This window comes from Microchirus variegatus (assembly GCF_963457635.1).
Source record: "Microchirus variegatus genome assembly, chromosome: 19".
NCBI lineage: Eukaryota > Metazoa > Chordata > Actinopteri > Pleuronectiformes > Soleidae > Microchirus > Microchirus variegatus.
This window is the reverse complement of record NC_139820.1, coordinates 17420714-17443193: the sequence shown is the minus strand read 5'-3', so window position 1 is coordinate 17443193 and position 22480 is coordinate 17420714.

The window sequence follows — 22480 nt, the reverse complement described above, 5'->3', positions numbered from 1 at the left end:
AGTAAACAACCCTGTGGCTGGAAGAAGTAGACAGATTAATTCTTATTAGGATGGGAGAGATGTTACTGTTCTTTACAAATGGCACAAGTATGTTTGCTTGTGTCAAGGCAACAGCCGTGTTATTATGAAGTTCCATTGCTATATTGAGGCAGTGGAAAGTGATTTTTCCACAACAAAAACACAAACATCCATATGATATTCATCAAACTACTGGTCAAAATGACTGGATGAGAAAAGAAAAATGTAAATTCCAATAATATCCAAAAAAACATAATATGAAATGTAAATAAAACTCAGCAGAAGTATTTTGACTGGGTCATGTGTTGGGTTGGTTCTTTCTTTCTTTATGTGAAGAAAGAAAGAGGTATTTGTTATTTTAAATGTAAATAATTAATATTTGCCTATAGTGCGTCATGCACTGCTATTACTCAGGAGCAGAAAGAAACATATTAATCATATTTCTTAGCATAGCAGAGGCACAATAGTATGAGGTGGTCATTCTGATAATAAGCATTAACCCACCCAAAAAAGCTGCGTCTTTCACAACTCAGAAGCCATGAGCTTTGAATGATTACACGAGCATACAAGATGTTTTTACTTGAGGTTTTCACACGTTTCCTCTGCACAGCTGTTACATTAAAGATGCACAAGTTCTACAGCTCAGCTCAGAGCTGCATGCGAACACATTAACACATACACTGACACAGCACCTGCTCATGCGGCTACTTGCACACGGTATGTATGCACAGACATGCAAGCATTAACACGGCCACTCTGACTGTGATTATAAACGGAATACCTGCTTTATCTGTTGTGTGCAATTATGGCACAGAAACAACTTACTGTATCTGAATATGTGAATAATTTGTCTAATAATGTCTCCAGAGTCTTTCATCATGTCTCAGATGGCATCTGTGTGTCTCTGTCTGTCACATATGTATGTGCTCTGCTGCTTCTCTCAGTGGAAGCAGCCACACTCAATGGCAAAATCACTCTGTAAGTGACGTCTGTCTCTGTGCCAGGGGTCTGGTTAAGGTTTGGGGAACTCCCTCCTGCCTCCGTTTGCTTTGCAGCTTAGCATTTATGTTTGGATGTACAGCTTTTAAGCACTTGTACAGGTTTGTAGTGTTACCACAGGATCGTATAGCTTTACTGCATATGTCACAGCTAGCAGTTTCTCTGTCTGACACTGTAAAATATCTCCACACAGCAGTCTTCTTCCTCTCCGCCATCTCACCAGTCCGTCTCTGCTCTGACTGCCAGGCAGCGGGGGTGGGGGGGGGGAGGGAAGGGGCCTAGTGTATAGTGTCTGGTATCCATTTATCAAGATATCCAGCTCGTGTCAACGTAGTCAAACTTTAGTTACTTTTCATTGACTGTAGTTGTGACTCTGTCAAACAATCTTCAAGACAATGAATGATGGGAATATGTCATCATTTTCCTAAAGTATTGAATTTCGCTGTCTACATAGAAACTCCATACTGTATTACTCGTATTTCATATACTCGCAGTTTGAGATTTTTCCACTCTGGGAGACGTTTTCCAAAAATACTGTTTCAGGCTACCTGAAACACTGTCTCCGTGTGAAGAGAACGGCTCTCCAACAAAAAAATATGCATATTCACCTAAATCCGATTCCATGTGGAAGAGCGCTGAGGTGGGTTTCACACTAGTATGTGAAAGATAAGGGATCTTAACCCTGCGTTATGGAGGCGGCACGTCAGCGGCCCAGTTTTGCACTGTCCTCTGCCCGGCGTCAGTCCCCACCGTGTGCGTTACGGCAGCGGTGCCTTGGGAGCCAGATCACGGACAAACAAACAAACAACAAAACCACAGCTTCTTCTATTCGCCGACGTGGAAGAACTGTTGATCTGGGCATCTAAAGAGGATCTGTTGTGTCATAAATGATGTTCTGGAAGCACCGGTTATGACGCAATGTTGATGTGAAGTTGTGATAGAATATATAACCTGCGTATTGTGTTTTATTTTGAAAGGGTGGCGGAAGTGTTTTACTTTGATTCTGTGTAGGACTTGCTGTCTGGTGCGATCTGCTCTGTTGACCTTGACGCGATTTAGCCACGGCAAAAATAGAACTGCTACCTATCGATAGTGCTGCTTCTGCGACGCTGCTGACACTTGCCGTGGCACGCCCAGTGGAAATGCTCACATTGATTAGAATAGAAGCGATCAGCAACATGTGACGTTTCGCTGCCGCAACGCGTCCGGTGTAGGATGTTAGAGACGGCGTTTTATGGCCCTTTTTGATCCATGATGCATATGACTCCATCTTGAATTAGCTGCTCCCCAACACATTGATTACTGAAAATTTCACAATATGGCAATGAGTCAGATGATGTCAGCTTAGAAGGTCTGATCCATACACCCAAGACACATTGCGGACGGATTGCTATCTGATCTGCCAAACCACTTGGACCACACTGGAGATGGTTGTGACCACATTGAACAGAAGTGTAAATGCAACGCATCTCTGACTATAGTGTCCACTACAATGGAAATTACAACTGTGAGCGCAAATATTCAATCAAAACTGAAAAACTGACTCCACATTATTGAAGCAAGGTTGTGATTTGGACTGTTATCAAGTCCTCTCCGAACATAATACAACAACCACACTAACCACTTACCGTATACCCTGAAAATGAGTGAATAAATTTTTAGACGTGTAAAAAGTGACTTGATCGATGATGCAGTTAGCGCCTGAATTTGTTCCTTTTTTTTTGGAATAGTACCAATCACCCAAACACTTAGAGAGCTTCTCTTAAATCAAGTGGTCCTGTCAAACCAGTGGTTGGAAAACTATTTTTAATCACTAACAGTTATCAGGTCAATTTTAGTGCCGCCATGGTGTGAATCAATATCAGGATTGGAGCAATTTAGCCGGCTACTGCTCCAAAGCAAAGGTACCTGTTTTCCTTTAACATTGTTCGAACATGTTGCTTTAATTTACTCATTCATTTGTATTGCTCTGTACATTGTTTGGTTGTCAGACAATATTGAATCTGCTGTTTAGAAAAAATGTGCTCCTTACTTCCTCAGCTCTGCTGGTGTAAGCATCCCCTTGTAATTAGTCAACGCTAAATGACTATTAGACAGTGCTTCATCACTGGACAGCCATCTAAAGGAACATCAACTGATCAAACTGTCACCCTGTGAATCGCTTAACTCCACATCTGTGAAACACAGATGACCCCCCTTGTATGAGAAATGTCAGACGTATTGATGAAGGGATTTAATTGACTAATTAAAGCTAGCAAAGCACGTCAATATTCAGTAGAAAGACATGGTTCAGCGCCGACAGCCGAATGGTACAGAAGTGCAGTGCTGCTACTCCCACTCTTCATACATGACACAAATTCATTGTTGTGATGTGACAACTCATCTTTAACATTGATATTTGTTGTTCTGGTGTATAAATGAGATGATCGCCTCAGCAGGTTGAACCTACATGCAAATGGAAAACAAACCACACAGGCTAGAGTATCTCACTATACCAAGAGTAATGTTGCCTTATACTGTATGTCAATTATATGGTGGTATATAATCATCAATAATAGATATATTAAAAATATGTTTCAAATATATGATTAAAATGTACATATAAGAAATATATTTGTTGTTTTATACATATATGTCATGATGTCACATACTTTTGACAAATGTGTGTGTACGTGAGTGAACAATTAAATATTTTATTTAAGGATTATTTGCAGATTTTATACTTATATAATTAAGTCTAAATTCTAGAAAAGCACTATAAATACAGACCATTTTCTTCAGTTTTTTTTTTTCATTTAATAAATCAAAACATTTTCCTGCTACACCCCTCTACAATCGTTTTCTTTCTCCAATAAAATCACAAATTTTATACAAATGTACTGCATATTGTATTGTGGATATTATCATAGCTGGACTGCTGGAGGTAATCGGAGTACCTGGAAAAACCCATGGGAAGAACTCCACACAGAAAGGTCCTCGGTCAGACTGTCTTGTTGTGAGGCCACTCGTCACTATTCCACCATGTGGCTAAGTACAGTGTATCTAAAACCCAAACCAACTGTGGTCTTCTGCTCCCTCATTTGGAAAGTTTGTGTTAGTTTGGGAAATTCAAATTCAAACATTTCATTTACAAAATAACACCACCGAACATTCCAGTGGAGGCAGCAGAGGATCGACCACATATGCTGTAGTGCAACCGCTATGTGAAAAAAAAAATGGTATTCATCCCTCCTCTAACTTCTGTTTTCTAACTTCAGGCCAATGTCCAAACCACTTCTGGAAACAGTTGTCTTAACACAGTTACAATCTTTTTTAGACAGGAATGGGATTCAGCATAGCATCTGGATTTTTTAAACAATATTAACAATATATATTTAGCCACTAATTCTGGTAATTGGGTTATCCTTGGCCAATGCCTTTGATACAGTTGACCACAGCACTCTAATTTCTCATCTTGAGCACTGGGTGGGCATTTAAGGAGCAGCCCAGGACTAGTTTCATTCCTCCTGAGATAAGTTTCTGTGTTTGCCAAACAACATTATGTCCTCTACATTGCCTCTCCACTGTGCGCACCTAAGCTTTTTTTTTTACGTAACGTTTGACGTAATTCGCGCCAAAACATTGGCTGCACTTGACTACACTTAGCTCCCTGTGCATCAATCAGGTTGATTGATGCACAGGGAGCGAAATGAAAAAGTATGGAAATGCATGTTGCTGCTGTTGACTGCAGTCTCTGACAGAACTATCATAACTTTTACAGCTTCTCCTGGAATATCATGATATAATCTGAAGCATATATTGCAGATGTTCCTTGTGTCCATACTGGAAGCCATGTTTTCATTGAAAGTGTCTCAAAAAACAATCAAAGTCTGTCACCAGGAAATGTACAATTTGAAACCTAATTAAATGATTCAGTTCAATAAGTCAGATTTTAGAGCAAAATGGTTTCATTGACTGAGACCAATAAATGCAAGAATACATGTGTTGTATAGGGATTGAGTGGGTTACATTAGATTACATTTGTCTAGTTTTTTTTGTTTGGTAGCCATTCCTCATTATGTGTTTGTAAGATCTCTGAATTACCCTGTTTGTATATACACTAGTGTATTATTCCAATACATTCACTCTGCAGTAAATCAGTGAAGCTTATAGTGTGCTCAATTTCCCAGACTGTAAAAGAGGTTCTAATTCAATTCCGTGGACATGTTGATGAAATATGTTACTGTGTAAGGTCTTTCTAAGTTTTTGTCCTTGCCATCTACATAATTGAAAGTGGTCTCAGTGGGGTCTTAATCTAAACTGAATGCAGTAAACTGCAGAGAAGTAACTTTTATTGCAGAGCTGTTGTGTGGGATTACTCTGGTGTCCCTGGAAAGGCAACTTAGTATATATCAGTGCAGAGCAGCGGGATGTAAAAGAGAAAGTATTCCTGGAATTACAGTGAATAGAAAACTGAGATATTTTGCAGTCTGTAATGGACTGATTGATTTATTTATGTCAAGCCTTGATGGATTGTTACTTTTTTGCAATAGATTAATTTACCATTTGCAACAAAAAAGTTACACCTGGAAACTAGACTTTTACAATATACATCCTGTTTTTCAAAATTAAATGGTATTTTGCCTTTTGGGGATGGCATTTTCCTGAGAACAGCCCGATTTAAATACAGCACCTCTTGTAATTGGCAAACAGGAGCTGAGTTGTGGCTGACTTCATTCGGATGACAGCTGACAGTAAATCACTCGCTAAACTGGAAGCAGTCATTTGCTGATTTTCTTTTCCTAAATATGGAGCTTAGTGTTGAGCCACGTTATGGTGACAGGGTGGTGGTGTCGTAGGCCACACTGCTGGCTCGTACAGGTTCTGGTACAAAGCCTTGTACAAAGCCACTATAGTAAAATTCTCCTCTAAATTAGTTGTCATTTTATATTTTCAAATAACATGTTCAGCAGTGTAAGAATAAATCTGTGTTATTTCTGTGCACCTGCAGCCATGTCTCTGTGTTGGACCTAATTTCTGTGGTTGCAAGGAGTGGAGTCGCTGACGTTGGAAACACCATCTGTCACATGAAGGGGAATTATACATTTAGTGAAGAGAGAGGGATTTAGTGGACGGGAGAGAGGGAGAGATGGAGTGAGGTTGTCCTGTAATGTAATAACTGCATTTCAGTTTAAAGCTCTCCTCCCCTAAACCTTTTAACTCCATAACATTGTGGTAAGATTCATTTTTCCATTCCACGGTTCACTGAAACACAGTCAGGCATTCTCACTAAATAATTGAAAAAAAAGGTCTTTATTTACTCCAACATGTGCTGCACTTAGCTCATATGTCAGAACACACAAGGTGTCATCGGGTTACATATAAGAGATAATGAGGTTAAAAAAAGACCTGCACTGAACCCAGAGATTCTCCAGAGACTGAGAGAAGGGCCTGTAAGTGTGAACGCAAATGTCAGCAAAAGTTGCTGTGGGCTTTCTCTGAAGACTCAGCTATACCTGCTAGGGGTAGACAATGATTTGTGTTAGAGCGGAAGGGCGAGGGTTTCATTCCCAGCTTCGCTAGTCTACATGCCGACGTGTCCTTGGGCAAGACTCTTAAACTCAAATTGCTTTTGAGATCTGTGCAGGCAGCATGTCAAGGTGTATAAAAAATATTGCAAATAGATGCGCTGTATGAATGTGTGAGTGAATGCGTGTGAATAGTTGAATGGGGAAACTGTAGTGTAAAGCAGGAGGAGTGGCAATAGTTCACTTTTCACAAACAACTTTTAACACTGTAATCCTGCAAGTGTTGTAGGTTACAAATTATAGGTCATTGATTGTTTAACTCTAAGAACCTTTTGGCTGCTTTTTTCCATTGCTATGTTTAAACATACAGCTTTGACAGAGGCTATAAGAATGTGTAATATAGAGTGTCTTAGATCCTTTTTTTCAGCACAATTTTCACCAACTATATAACCCTGAATATGTGACATATAAACACACACACCCAGGATGTGTCCATATAAAGAGTTGTATATTATTCTGTGTATTATATATGTAGTTTAAGACATGTAATATTTTTAGTTACTTTCATACTAAAATTAGAAGGTACTGTATCCTAAGGATGTGTAAGCATTCCCATTGACAGTGGTTGTTCTACCTTATAGTGTTTAGTTTCACCATTGTGTCACCCGTGCACTAATTGTGATGTCAAGGTCATGCCAGAAATAAAAATCTAATCGCCGTGTTCACTCAGGTCTTACTTTTACACTGATGCTATTTGGAGCCATTGCTATTAAAACAAACAAACCACTCTGCATTGCCGAGGAGTGAATGCTGAGTAAACAAAAAAGTCTTACATTTGATTTTGAGAAACCTAGACTGGCCAATATGGAGAAAAAAAATATGGAGAAATACTTTTGTCTATCATTCGATATTGAGAAATATATGTCACAATATAATTCACATCAATATTTCTGTCAGGCTTAAAGGTTCCCCTTCCCTACTTTGTACAAGTTTGCCATGACAACCGTAGCACGTTCTGCAGATAAATTAAAGTAACTAAAATCTTAATAATTACATGCTCAAAGATTGTGTTACAGGAAAACTAAATCAACATGGAAGGACAGTATTACACACTTCGCAGTTCTTCTACAATTCTATCTGCAGTACATATATAGCAGGGGAAGAACTGTCTGAGAGAAATATTTACAGCCAGGGAGTTGGTAATGAGGGCCAATTACTTTTATCAGTAGTTATCAGTAGTAAATTTGTTATATTCGACTGCGCTTAATTGCACCATGTCTTTGGCAAAAGAGTAGACGATTGTGTATGTGATAGCAGCACTTTTGTTGTAGACAGAGAAGACACTATGGTCTGCTGTTGTGGCGTTCATCTTTTGAATGGCTCACTTGTGGTATGATTGGAAGTTATCGAAGTTATATCGAGTGTATCTTGTTTTTATACAAGAAAAAGTCCTATCATAACATACATCACTATTGTATTTGTCGCCCAGTCCTTCCTGGTAGTGCCCAACTAAAATGTATTTCCTAACATTTGATAAAATGACCCTGGAAATGATCCAAAATCCCCCTGAAACATATTTCACAGGGGCAAAAAAAAAAGTATTGAAAACCTACTTGAAGGCCATGGCTTTCGTAAAATGAATGCATGTGGAACTATCACTGGTGAAGATTTTAAATGTGGCAATAATGCAGTTACACTACTTCTTATCTGTTGAATATAATGAGAAAGGGAGGGCAGCATTGAGTAGACAGGCTGGTCTCCCTGCTAGGCAGCTTTTGAGTGTGAGAGGAGGAGAAAGAGCAGTGAGGGCGCACAGGGAGATTGTGGATTGCTAGAGAAGAAGCAGCAGTGGAGGATAGGAGAATCCAATTTGTGGGAGGGGAAAAACATATGCCAGGGGTTAAATTAGAGGAGCTACTGGAGGATAAACGTGACTCTAAAGCAGCAATGTAAGACTCAACAGAGAGGTAGGAGTCATTTATTAAATGCACATATTAAAAAAAGGAGGATGAAGTGAGGCAACATGGGAAAGAGGGTTACATGTCATGGGGGGAGTGTGTGATGAAAAGCCATTACAGAATTAAAACAATTATTAACAGCAGCTTATTATTTCAAAATAAACCCTTGAGGAACTTGAGAATAAATACTGCATTGCAAGGAGAATTAATGACAGAGATTGTGAGCTTCACCACTCACAGCTTGTTCTGGAAGGACGGGGAGAATGTGTTGCTCTGTAAAATAGTCAGTTTGTTGTCAGAAATTAACCAAACAAATTAAACACGGTTGGTGTAGTGGTTAGCACTCTTGCCTTTGCAGCAAGCAGACCCGGGTTCCTGGGTGCGAGCCCAGTTTGGAACAACTTTGGAACGAGGGCCTTTCTGCAAGGAGTTTGCATGTTCTCCCTGTGTGTGCGTGGGTTTTCTCCGGGTTCTCCGGCCTCCTCCCACATTCCAAAAACATGCGATATGGGGATTAGATGAATTAGGTGTGAGAGTGTGAGTGAATGGTTGTTCGTCTCTATGTGTGGCCCTGCGATGGACTGGCGAACTGTCCAAGTTGTACCCGGCCTATCGCCCTATGTCAGCTGAGATAGGCACAGCACCCCCCGCGACCCTCTGGTGGAGGATGAAGCAGTAGATAATGGATGGATGGATGGAAATTAAACACAGTTGTTGCGTCTGCGCTCCACTTCTCTCTCCAGCCTACTGCAAGGGACCAGCACCAGGTTACAAACATGCTTATATAGCTTGACTGATTACCTGATTCTGTCCAGCTGTCTGATCACCAGCTGAGCCACACCACACTGCCAGAGCGATAAAGTAAATCATGAAATGAAAATCTTAATAAAAGATCCAGTGAGAGCCATGTGGAATGAGACATCAGGGGTCCGTTTCGCAAAGCAGATTTAGTGAAAACTGAGTCTGTTAACCCTGAAATGAGGGAAACTTTGAGTTTTCTGTTTCACAAAGGGAGGTAAGTCAAATCAGAGAAAGAGGAGTAACTCTAGTTTCACAGAGAGAGGTAACTTAAGCTCTAGGTCAGGGGTCACCAACGTGGTGCCCGCGGGCACCTGGTAGCCCGCAGGCAGCCAATACGGTGCCCGCGGGCTCACTTCACTTCACCTCACTTGCATGTATCCGTATGATCGCTCAGTAAAATATCTTTGATATTGTTTATAAAAACTGATAATCGTTAGGAGTAAGCACTGGAATGAATGTGTATGCAGTTGAATGCATAATATTAATCATTTAAATGGTAAACAAAAAAAATTAAATGTTAATGTGGTAGCCCTCCATATTATTCATTACCCTTCAGGTAGCTCTCTGTCTCAAAAAGGTTGGTGACCCCTGCTCTAGGTCATTTACAATGGTAACATACGCTATTAACCTAACCTGGTCGGGACCAGGTTTTTCTCAACAAACCTGGAGTTTCTCTCTGTCTCCGCCCTCTTTCAGCCACACACGGTCTTTGATTTCCTCATTCATTCAGTCAGCAAGCGAATTTTGGCGTAGTATAGTTCTGCCGTCTGTTTTGCTGTCTACATAAGTTGTATTAGCTGGCGACTATTTTCACTACCATGGCATGTCCTTTTGACAGTGATCCCGTGGATGAGAGGTGCAGCATTACTGTGCAGAGAATTAAATATATCGTCTGGAGATGATTATCAGACCGCGCATAGATGTTCTTGCATTTCCAGACACTTTTCTTTTTGAGCGGTACCGTTTCACGTCACAGTCCATCATTTACGTACACACACCCTAATCAGTCCTTACATTTCCAACATTACCAACCGAAGTCATGCGCTCACATCCCTGCAGATATTGTGTGTTGCGCTGCATTTTTTTTTGCAAATGGGAGGTTTTTATACAACGTCGTAGATACAGAGCACTTGAACATGAGATAAATGAGTCATTAATGTGTGTGAAAACAGCATTATGTTGCGGCTAAAACAACTGTACAGTCAAACAGCCACAATAAAACATGATCAAAATGAGGTGATCCCATGAGATTATGCCGAGGTCTTACCTGTTTGAACAATGTTTTTATGTTTCATCCTAAACTGCTGCCAAGAGCGCTTCTACCCCACGGGAGTGCACCTCAATGAAATAAATGAATAGGCTACTACTCAAGCAGATAATATTATTGTGATTGCAAAGGACTACATTTAAACTTACGCATTGACCCGAGCAACATTGTTCTCCCACGCCGTCTCCCTCTCTTTTGCTGCTGCAACGGTGTTACACTTCCTTCGAAAGACGTGCTCAAACTCACCGTATGAGCGCATTAATATTTCCAACTCCAGTGGCGTGAAGAACGTCACCCTCCGCTTCAACGTTGCCATGGTGACTCGTCAAATCGGTGGGTTCCGTTGATGCTTTCTTTTTATACTTGTGGTGCACGTGCTTAACTCCAGGTGAAACTACGAGTTAAACAAACTAACTCAAATCAGCTGTTGTGGAACCGAAAACTCAAAGTTTCCTATCTCAGAGTAGATCAACTCAGAGTTCAGGGTTAGACTGAGAGTTTGTTGGACCTGCTTTGTGAAACGGTCCCCAGATGTGTAGCCAGGTCACGTCTAATCTGAAAGGCTTCTTTTCAGAGATGCTGACTCTGGAGTCATTGAAACAGAACAAACACGTTGCAAGTCACCAAGTAATTGGATTTTGAGTTACTGGAGTTGTAGAACACCCATTCTCACCATGACAATCTCAACAATGCATTCTAAGTAGTAGGCCATCTACTTTCCAATGGTGCCTGTAGGAGGAGTCTTGTGTCCTGACCTAATGAGTTGCACTGTTCTTAGACTTAACTGTATCCACAGATTGACAGCATTACAGCTTTTCTAACATGAAGCCAAACCACCTTGATTGTTTATTGCTTGTGAATGGAGGGGACATTCAGGGAGCCAGTCGTGTAGCCGCAAACATTTCTCCAAAGATTGTGTACAACATACAGATGGATTACTTAGTGGTCGAAAGAGTGCAGGACATGAGAATAATTGTTCATCTTGATGTGAAGAGACACAGTAGTTACTTCTGAGATAAACGACATGACATTAACCTACGTTGGTGTTCATTCGAAGTCACATACTGGGATTAAAAATGTATTTTCATGCTGGACGCTGTCTTTTAATAATCCACTGTGCGTTTCAGACCATTATGTGGCTACATTATTAGCTGGCTCAGTATTGTTTTAAAATGCAAATGATACGCACATCGAAACTTGTGTTTGATCACATGATCGTATTGTATTATAAGCTGTAACGGGAGCTATGTGCTTGAATAATGTGTGAAAGACACACCTTTGTGTATGAAGTCTTGACCGTGACGCTTATGATTTAGCAACTCTCTGAGCACATCAGCCAGTAGCACATTCAACAACAGACTGAACCATCCACACTACATCACAGAGTCACTTAAATGTATATTATTTTAATTTTTTTTGTTTGTTTATTGTTTTTCATTTCTGTGAAATGTATATTCATATTTAATTGTATTTTTCTCTGGTAACCCCCTGGAACCTCTTCATAGAAACATTGGGTTCTCCAGATCTCTTATTGATAACCGTTGTTCAAACTACTACAATAGTTTTAGTCCTGTGGGCAAACAAATGTCCAATGTCACTGACAGCTAAACCAGGAGGGGGTTATGCTATGTAAATGTAATGATACTGTCTCTTGGCTCCCAGAAGGAGTGTGTACATTCAAATGGCCACATCTTCAACTATTTTCATATTAACATGTGTTAGACATTGATGGAAAGCTTAGAAGTCACACTTTCAGAATCTGTAAATAACTCAAAATTCTTGGGAGACTTGTTCCTGGTTTTTCCATGGGAACAATTCTCCACATAATGTCCTGAGCAGAAGTGTTTGTGTGAAGGACGAAGTGTCCTTGCAGTTATCCTGTTTCAGATAGAATTAGTAAATGACCACATGCAAATACTGTAGGTATGTGTAGTTGTCCATGATGCTGTTGATTTCACTGTGTTAAAATGGCATGGACTCACTCTCGAAGTGCAATTTAATATTTTCAACACTGAAAGTGCTGGTGTCAAGCCCACTGGGAGCTTCCCATGCACAGTATTCTTGAAGGTTTTTGACATTTCATCTTATTAGTGTGCTAGTCAGTCAGTGCAGAACTGTGGGCAGCAGCAACAGTGAACATAAGCCTGGTCGGCATGGACTGGAGAGCAAAAGTAAACAAGTGCGTTAATGCTCAACTTCCTTAAACCAGCCAAAGAGACATTTGTTGTCTTGAGTTTTTTCTATCTTCTATCACATTGAAAACTGCTGCCTGATAAGTTAAAACAAAAAAAAACAAACTTGAAAAGCCATAACAATTTTCTGAAGGTGCCTTTACATCAGTCTGCTACAGGAGTGATTGGGTTTATTATGTCTCAATGGTGTCAGCTGTGCCTAACAAAACCTTGGTCACAGCTGGTGTTAGACTTTACGACAGAATTAATATGATGCACGTCGGATTGTGTGGGGAATGTGGGAATGTCATAAATGGAAAAGAATATATGAGCACAGAGGACTGATATGATTTCCCATCATCCCGCTGATTTACAGAATGCAGCATAACAGTAAACCTGGGCCACAGTGACGACAGTTCTGTGCATTCTTTGCACTCTTATTGGCTGATTTGTAGACATGAGAAATAACAGCAGTCCCATTGTCACAATTTGGTCCTAAATTTGAGTGAGATAGGCCAAATGACCTGGTGTCAATTCTTTTGTTTCACGACCAGGTGGACCAATACAGCTCTGAGACGAAACACTGTGTGTGCGCCATGTTTTATGGCTTTATGGTGCTAGGCTGCATATTTTGTGTTTATGTGTGTGTGTGCGTGCGTGTGTGTATGTGTGCGTGTGTTAGAAATTATGTGCAGGCAGTAACAATTTCCTAGTGAATCCAGGTGGAACCATAACTCTGGGAACGGACCTCTCACCTGAACAATAATCATCTATTTGTGTGTGTGTGTGTGTGTGTGTGTGTGTGTGTGTGTGTGTGTGTGTGTGTGTGTGTGTGTGTGTGTGTGTGTGTGTGTGTGTGTGTGTATCAGTAGGTCACAATCGTGCTGTCATACGTGTCTGTATGTGGGACTTATATCCGTTATGTTTTTATTTTGTTCATATCTATGTTTGCATCTTTCATAATATGTTATCCTCTGTCTTTGTGTGTGCACATATGTATTTGTTTGTGCAGATTCTATAGCTGGCTGCCAGCAGGGACACAAGGAAAAAAACTATTTTTTAAAGTTTTGCCTAATGACATCTGTACTTGTTTTAGTCAATTATAGCAGCAGATGTCTGATGATTTATTTTGTTGTGAGAGCCTTTTCCAACTGGAAACCAGAGTTGTTGATTCAATGCTGTTTGCATTAGTAAGACTTTGGTGTTTGAAATAATGTGTTTGAATTCATCTCAGTGACACAATCTGACCAAAGGCAGCAGTAGACCAGCAGCTCCTGTGTCCCCATGATTTACAATCACTGATTTTGATGATGATGGACTAGAATCGGTTATTTAAAGCGGACCTAGACCGGAAGTTCCAATTAATGCTGTTTTTTAGTGTGTATCTGCGTCATTACCTTGTTTACGAAGCCCTGAAGTTTTCGAAACAAACTAATTAGATTAGAAACTGGAAATTCAAGTTGATTTCCGTTTCAATCAAACTCTCTCACACATAAAAGTATACTCGCATACACTGCATATCATTGTCTCATACATTCACTATCATGTTGTTGCATCCATAATAGCGTGAAAGAGAGGATGATAGTAGATGTACATGACAATAGTAGTGTTTGTGATAGAGTATGATAGTAAATGTATGTGACTATAGTACAGTTTGTGAGAGACTATGATGTATCATGTGAGCACAAGACTAAATTATTTCTAAAACGGCCTCTCATATGATGCCGCTCGCTGGTTGTGATCGCGATCAGCCGTGCTGACGCTAAATACACCAGACCATCTTGGTGCAAAAGCTATAGAATCTGCACCCCATCTTGCTGCAAAAGCAAAAGAGTGCTAACCACTACACCAACTGTGGGCCCGGTGTAATAGTTTGTTTATTTAAAAAAATAAAATGTTTTGGGGTTTTTCAACCATCCTAAATTTGCTTTAAAAAATAGAAACAATGGCTAAGATGCCCAAAATGTTTACGATAAAACTTATCTTTAAGTTTAATTTGAAAAAAGTGTTCTAAATAACAACTTCCTTTTTTCTCAAAGGCATAGAAAAGAGACCTGACACAAATGGAATTATGGTGTAGTATGTTTATGTTTGATTTTATTTTATTTGTCATTACACCACCATCTGGATTGTCAATAAAAAACAAACGTTAAATGTATACATCTGCATTATGTCATTTATCTTTCCATTCCTACAACAATTTAAAGAGAAAATTTGAATTTTCTGGCATATTTACGAATGGTAATTAATCGTGATTAATCCACAGCTGCCCTGTGATTAATCTGATTAAAAATTTTAATATTTTGACAGCCCTAATTTATATATATGTATATATATATATACATATATATACGTATATATACATGTTGTGTATATATATGTACATACAGTGACCCCATAGGTCCAGGACTCCCTTGAAAAAGAGGTTTTTAATCTCAATGGGACCTTCCTGGTTAAATAAAGGTTAAATAAAAAAAAAAAAGAGTGAAGAAAAAGTAAATAAACACTTTTATTAAAAAAAAGAAAGCAACTGTATAATTAAATTCATACATTGGACAATGGTTTAATTAATAGTGAATACTACATAGAAATGTATGATAGTGTAAATCTGTATTTATAAAGTACTTTTTTAGTCTTGATGACCACTCAAAGCTGCTTAACACTAAAGTTTTTGCCATTCACTCACAATTTCATACAGCACATCTCATGCAGCATATTTTCTATCACTTATCTTTCATACCCATTCACACACTGCCATCAGGAGCAACACGGGGTTAAGTGTCTTAAGTGACTCTCACCTCTCAGCTGGGTTTGGGAGGTCAAAATAGTGTGTGTGTGTGTGCTGTGAAGACCAATACAGTTTACTTTATATATCATTATAATTATATAACCTTGAACTGAATTCAATTATTCTGCTGAAGAACATTTCCATTTGAGGATCCAGCACCACGGTCAGCACATATGTCAACCTGCACCACACCCAGTTCCGCCCCGTCCGCTGCTGTGGGCAAGTGTCTGTGGAAGTAGCAGTGATTGTACCTCCATGCACTCCTAAAATGTGTTTTTTTTTTTTCTCCTGTTTTTTCATATCTAACGTGGTTCTCATGAAATCGTGGTTTCAAAAATTCAACGGGACGGGACAGGGGGAATCCCAAGTGATGTCATGTGCTCCCAGGAAATCCTTCCACCTGGCTGCCCCCATCCACTCACATACCTTTTTTGATGAAATGTTCTAGTTATGAGTTATACTGTAGGTGTGCACACACTATAGGCGTTAACGTGTGCATGTGTGACTGAAATAGCCTAAACTGTCACATCGGTCTCTCTTGGTAATACTTGAAGCTGTTAAACTCAAGACGAGCGTAGGCACAGACGTCCGCTGTGTGTGCAGGTGGCACGGCATGAATGACCCCCTCGCCATGAATCTATGGTACACATGATATTAAAATTATGTTTGGTTTGAGTGTCAAGCTGTCACCCTCAGTGAGTGTCTGCATTAACAATGATTGTTTTTCATCAGAGAACAGCGGCTCCAGCCTGCCTGACTTTATGGCTTTTCCAATGCAGTTGAGCAGTGGATGTTTGTTACAGTCAGTAAAAATGTCAACAGAAATTAACAGGTCAACCTCAGCTTTTTTGACCAAGATATGATTCAAATTAGACATTCAGTCTCCGACCATTTTGTAACTCATGGTCCCAACACCGGAAATATTTGTGTGTGGATGTGATTGACTGCTAGTCTAATTGCTGAATGGCTGATGTGGCAGGATCCACCCCTGCAGTTGTAAATGTGGTTGGTTTCCAAATGTAAAACCAACATTCAGGCTTCAATTACTGATGTTTACAAATGGTCTGCATTTATATGCAGTGCTTTTCTTGTCTTGATGACCACTCAAAGCTGCTTCACGCTACTGTTTTGCATTCACCGATTCACACTCTTTTACTCAGATATTCATACTAAGCAGCAATGTGCGTTTTTTTTATCACACATCTTTCACAAAGTGCCAGCCAATGCGGGGTTAAGTGTCTTGCATGTATGCATGTAGACTAGAACCCACAATCTTCCAGTTCAAAGAGGACTCACTCATTCATGGGCTTAACGCGCAATTTCGCATTGTTCATTTAAAGGTGAAGTAAGTAGTTTATAGTGACATCTAGAGGAGAGGCTGTAATTTACAACAACGAACTGCTCCTCTGCTCACCCCCTCCCTTCCCCGGACTGTCGGAGGAAACTGGAGAAACCGTAGAAAAACCCACGCACTCCATGCAGAAAGGCCTTGGTTTCCGACTGTGTCGCAAACCCAAGTCTTCTTGCTCCTATATGTCAGCTGAGATTGGCACAGCACTTGCTGCGACCCTCATGTGGAAGATAAAGTGGTAGAAAATGGATGGATGGAATTTGACAGTGTCAACATGTTGTTATAATGAGCTTACTGGATCGGTAAGCAATGCACAAATCCATGTATAACTCATCCCAGCAGCATTATTTGATCTATGAGCATAGGGTTACATAAACGAGCCCTAAATAAAGAGCATATGATTTGTAATTGACACTGTGTTAGTAACGCTGAGCCCCAGCTACTTGTCATGTAGCAGTGAAGAAGTGCTGCTGCTAACACTGAGGGGTCAACAAGCAGGAGGATGAATAGCTTCAGGGGAGTTAGGGTTAGATCCCTATAGTCTGCCACATCTTCACTGTAGGTAAAAGACATCATGTTCATTGAATCTTTATGTGTTTTATGTTTCGCTTATACATGCAAAGTACATCATTGAAGGCTGATTAAGATTCCTTTATTGTTATTTCATAGAGGATACAACAAAATGCGAAGAGCTTCCCTTAAAGTGCACATATAAAAACAGCAAGCAATAAAGAGTAATATAAGATAAAAAAACAATAAACAGAGTAAGAATAGGGGTTTAGCAGTCGTTACGATAAGAAACGATTGGACACAGTTGAGAGTCATTGTGCATGAGTTAAATTATTGCACTTAAGTTATCAATCAATCAATCAATCAAGTTTTATTTGTATAGCACTTTACAATAGCCAGACGGTACCCAAAGTGCTTTACATAAAATCAATAAAATAATACATAAAAACATAAAAACAATATGTAAAAACAATACATAAAAACAGAAAGTGCTACTAGTGATGCAGGGTGTTAGAGGCCTTCTAAAAGTGCATAGAGTAGAAAACAGGTAAAATAAGTACACCTGAGAGAGAAAAAATCGGGCCGCAGCGTTCTGCACAAGTTGGAGGCGCGAGATTAAAGACTGGCTAAGGCCAACATAGAGCGCGTTACAATAGTCCAGTCTTGAGCTAATAAAAGCGTGGATAGCCTTCTCGAGGTCCTGCCGACTTAAAAAAAGGCTTCACTTTGGCCAGGTTATTGCATATGTTATTAAAAATTATATTGTGCAGCATATGTACAGTAGAGGTTAATTCATGTCAAAGTTCAGGGTGGTTATGGCTCTGTTTGTCCAGTATCTGCAGGACATCTACATTTAACACACTCAACCTAAGTAACAAACATTTACGTTTACTAAGAAACTCTGTTGTGATCATTCCTCCGATAAATAAACTGCACAAATAGAATGAGTACATGTGCCAACAAGCAAAACATCCTCAGACCAATAAGATATACTTTAGAGATGACTGGTAAGCACTATCTGTGTCTCGGTGGCTGTAGCTGCTGTTGGGTTGTTGTCATTAAACTTTAATGTTGATTGTGTCTAACAAAGTCCAGTATATAAAATGGATGGATGGATTCATGGATAACATTTTGTTGCAGCAGTTTGCTTTTTTTATGAAGCCTTTTCGCTTATTCTCTGTGTAGATGATATAGATCATAATGTGTTTTACGACCTAACATTGGATTAATTTTCTCTAAATATATATTGAAAATCAAAATAAAACATGTTTAGTGATGTTCCAGTTTCAGCCATTTCAGGCACATGTCCAAGTGCTGCAGCCTGTGCTAAATCAAAAGAAAATGCTGCTACTGTGTCCACACTGCAGACATTGTCCCTCACGTTTTGTCTTATAATCATTAAGCTGTCAGACAAAATCAACAATAAAGATATAAAGAGATAACAATGACAAAAGACCGTGTGATTGTTTTCACTTTTACTAATGTGTTTTGTGATGTTGACTTAGGATCGCCGCAGGATAAGCCTTTATTCATTTATTTATTTACTCCTCTTGCACAATTATGTGTCACCCTGAACTGGTGAAGAGGAAGCTTAGTCAGAAGACAAGGATCTCAATTTACAGGTCAATCTATGTCAAGTCAATATGATTTATATAGCACTACATCACAACCACACTTTGCCTCAAAGGGCTTTACAGTCTGTATAGCAAGTGACACCCTCTGTCCTTAGACCCTCACATCGAGTGAGGAAAAAAACCCATGAGATGTGGGTAGTGACAGAAAGAACAAGATTGCAGACGCAAGTGGCTGAAATGTGTTTCCTTCACCAGATGTTTGGGCTCAGCCTTAGCGTAGCCTGAGCTTACATGTCTGGGGAGGATTGGGTTTGAGTCGATGCTCTGCATTCGGGAGGTGCCAGTTGCGGTGGTATGGTCATCTGGTCAGGATGCCTCCTGTACACCTCCCTGGAGAGGTGCTTCAGGAATGTCCAACAGGAAACAGGCCCCAGGGTGTACCTAGGACATGCTGGAAAGATTATATCTGTCAGCTGGCCTGAGAAAACCTTGATGTCCGACCAGGGGAGATGGTTGTGTTGTGTCCATCTCCTGATTTACTTTTACTCTCAGTTAAATTGTGGTATTAATTTTGTTCTCAGTGTCAGAGAGGCTTTGCAAATGGAAACACAATGCAATGTTGGCAGACATATAGAGCTAAGCTCTTTCATATCTCATGTATCTGCCGAAATGAGACACTGGGCATGAGAGTGTCAGACTTCACTTCACTTTAATTGAAGCAATCAGAATGCATCTGACCATAACTGTTACATCCCCTACAAATCAATGGGTGTTGCTGGTATTTCAAACAGGTGAAGCTCATTTCAGCCATTTCAGGTTATTTATACATACATTTATCAAACTAGAGGAAGCGAACGTGATCATTATTTATATGAAACTGAAATGCTTTAATAATGTTAATAATGTTAATAATGTATCCCAGTTGTATTTATAGTATATATGTACAAATGAAAATAGGCATGTATCTCCGACCAGCTATTTGTCTACAGACTCTGCTCACAAAATCCACAAAGGACTGAGGCAGTAAAGCTCCACTGTGGTGAAGGTTTCTGCAACAATGTCAATCAAAAACTGGTAATGTCTTTCAGACAATTCCTCCAACCATCATGCAGAACCCCAGAACGCCCGCCCATGGCTTCACTGACTCCAAGAGAATATGAGCCCAAGGTTGGTGTAGAACAGTAGCTCTTCTGTACCAGTGATTTTCTCAATTGACTTTTGGTGTAGGAGAGTGAGCAATTCAAACTTTAATAACGATTCAGAAAAGGGTATCTAACAGTGAGATAAAGAGGCACTTTTACATCGCTCAGTATTCGTTGTAATAATAACAATGATGGGGGGAAAAACAGCAGCACAGTTAGAGCTTGTGTGTGAATGTGCAGTATAGGCACATTTTAAACATGTTCATGCCTCTCACCTTGTCACATCTGCATCTTCCCGAGCTGGTGCTGGTATGTCCGTCCGTATGTTTCCATCAATATTTTCCTCTGCATGTTGTGTCTGTGAGCACTGCTCTATTATTCAGACTGAGAGCTTGGTGTGTGACTGGATGTGTGGGTGTGTTTACACTCCTCTCCCCAGTTGAGCCACAAGCTAACAATCTAGGTTAAAGATCCGTGGCTTGGTGGATCGATCTGTCCCTCAGTCTCCATTGGTCTGTCTTTAATTCTTAATGAGAAAAGCTGTTTGATGAATGTGAGCCACCTACCTCCCTGTGCGATCTATTAACACTGCTTTACATTCATCTATAGGGCTGTGGAACACACACACACACACACACACACACACACACACACACACAGGCGCTGAATGAATGATATCTGGGGTATTATGTAATTTTGACTGGCAATGAAGGCCCATCTCCACTTTCCCTGTGATATGACTCCTCTTCCTCAATTGCTCCGACTCTCCTACAAAAAATTGTGTCAGGAAGTGAGCAAAGCAAATACTTTCTGATGGATAACATTTGTGTTTTTTTTTAAAGAAGCACAGGACATGTGCAGGATGACTGATCTCCATAGCTGCAAAAGATACAGGCCAGAGTGCCGCTCTACATTAGTAACAGAATCACTCTACTGCAATACAAATACACTACATTTGATTGGTTTTCTGTGGGCTGTGCAGTAATGTGGTAGTTAGTGCTAGTGCTTCATGGGAGTTTCATTTCTGGCCTTGTCTGATAACAGCAGGTGTGAAGTGTGTGGGAGCTGAGGCCCCATATGAACAGATATGACCCTCCCATGAAAGGGGGTGAAAACTTTACCCACTGTAGCAGGTCTCGCTGCCACAGATAATTCCCAAGACACCATAAAGACATAGAGATGACTATTCACAGCTGAATAAACTGTAATGAAAGACTGCATACATAAATAATCAACTTTAATTGTCCAGTGCCAATCCAGATGCAGTGGCACTTGGGCAATGCCCAGCTCCAATGTGTGAACTCTCCCTCCAGGTCCAGCGAGGTACTGCTTATAAAGCACCAGCTGTGTCTGTTAGCTCACCTGTGCTCGCTTTCCTGAGCCATCTTCACACCTCTGGTCCCTCCTGCAGCTGACTGCAAACCAGGCCCACCTCCACACCTAGACACAGTACATGAATCACGGAGACTGTCCTCCAACGAAGAGGAACTATGGGTCATGTACAGGAATTATAACCCATAGCAGTTGTATAAATCTTGGGTGTCATCATCTTCGATGTGGTTTGCACCGGCTGTTCGCTTAGTGGTTGTACTTTGGTGTGATCAACACGGGTTTGACTCTCATGTAAGACTTTTACATGTGTCATGCTATTTTTTAATGTCATTGTCTGTAACTTACTGCCTCGCCCTGTATTTTTTCAGCGCTAACCCTAACTTCACTCCTGCTGTGGGCCTGAACCCTAACCTCACTAAAACCTAGTTGAGTTGTTGAAATACCGGTGCATTAAAAACATACCAATGGGTTATATTCAGGAGTAGGCCAGAATGATCCACAGTTACGTTTCAGTTGGACGACGAAGTTGGAATCACAAGTAACACAGATTTCAAACAAACAACTATAATATATATATATATCTCAAAGCTTTAAATAAAGTTTAAATAAAAACTATCAGCCTTTGAGCTCCACTGGCCTCTCTTTGTGTTTTTGGGGGACCGTACCTATGTTGCCCGGGTCCTATGTTCCCCGCATTGTATGTGACCGGGGAACATAGGACCCTTTCTCTAACCCTAAACCTAACCCTACCCTTTTTCAAAAAAAAGGGTCCCATGTTCCCCTGTCACATACAAAGTGGGGAACATAGGACCCTTTTTTGGGAAAATCGGGGAACATAGGTACGACCCCGTTTTGGGTATAGTAGTTTTTATGACTGGGCAGGTGAGGCCAAAGAAGCATTCAGTACCAGTTAAGCTACCCACAAAAAGCTAAAAATGAACCTGAACACTCAGGACTTCAATTTTAGCCTTTCACAAACATGATCATTTAATATTGAAAATGCGTGCTCCACCAACATCAATCATCAAGTGTCCCTGAGCAGTTGCCTGGCTTCTTGCCTGT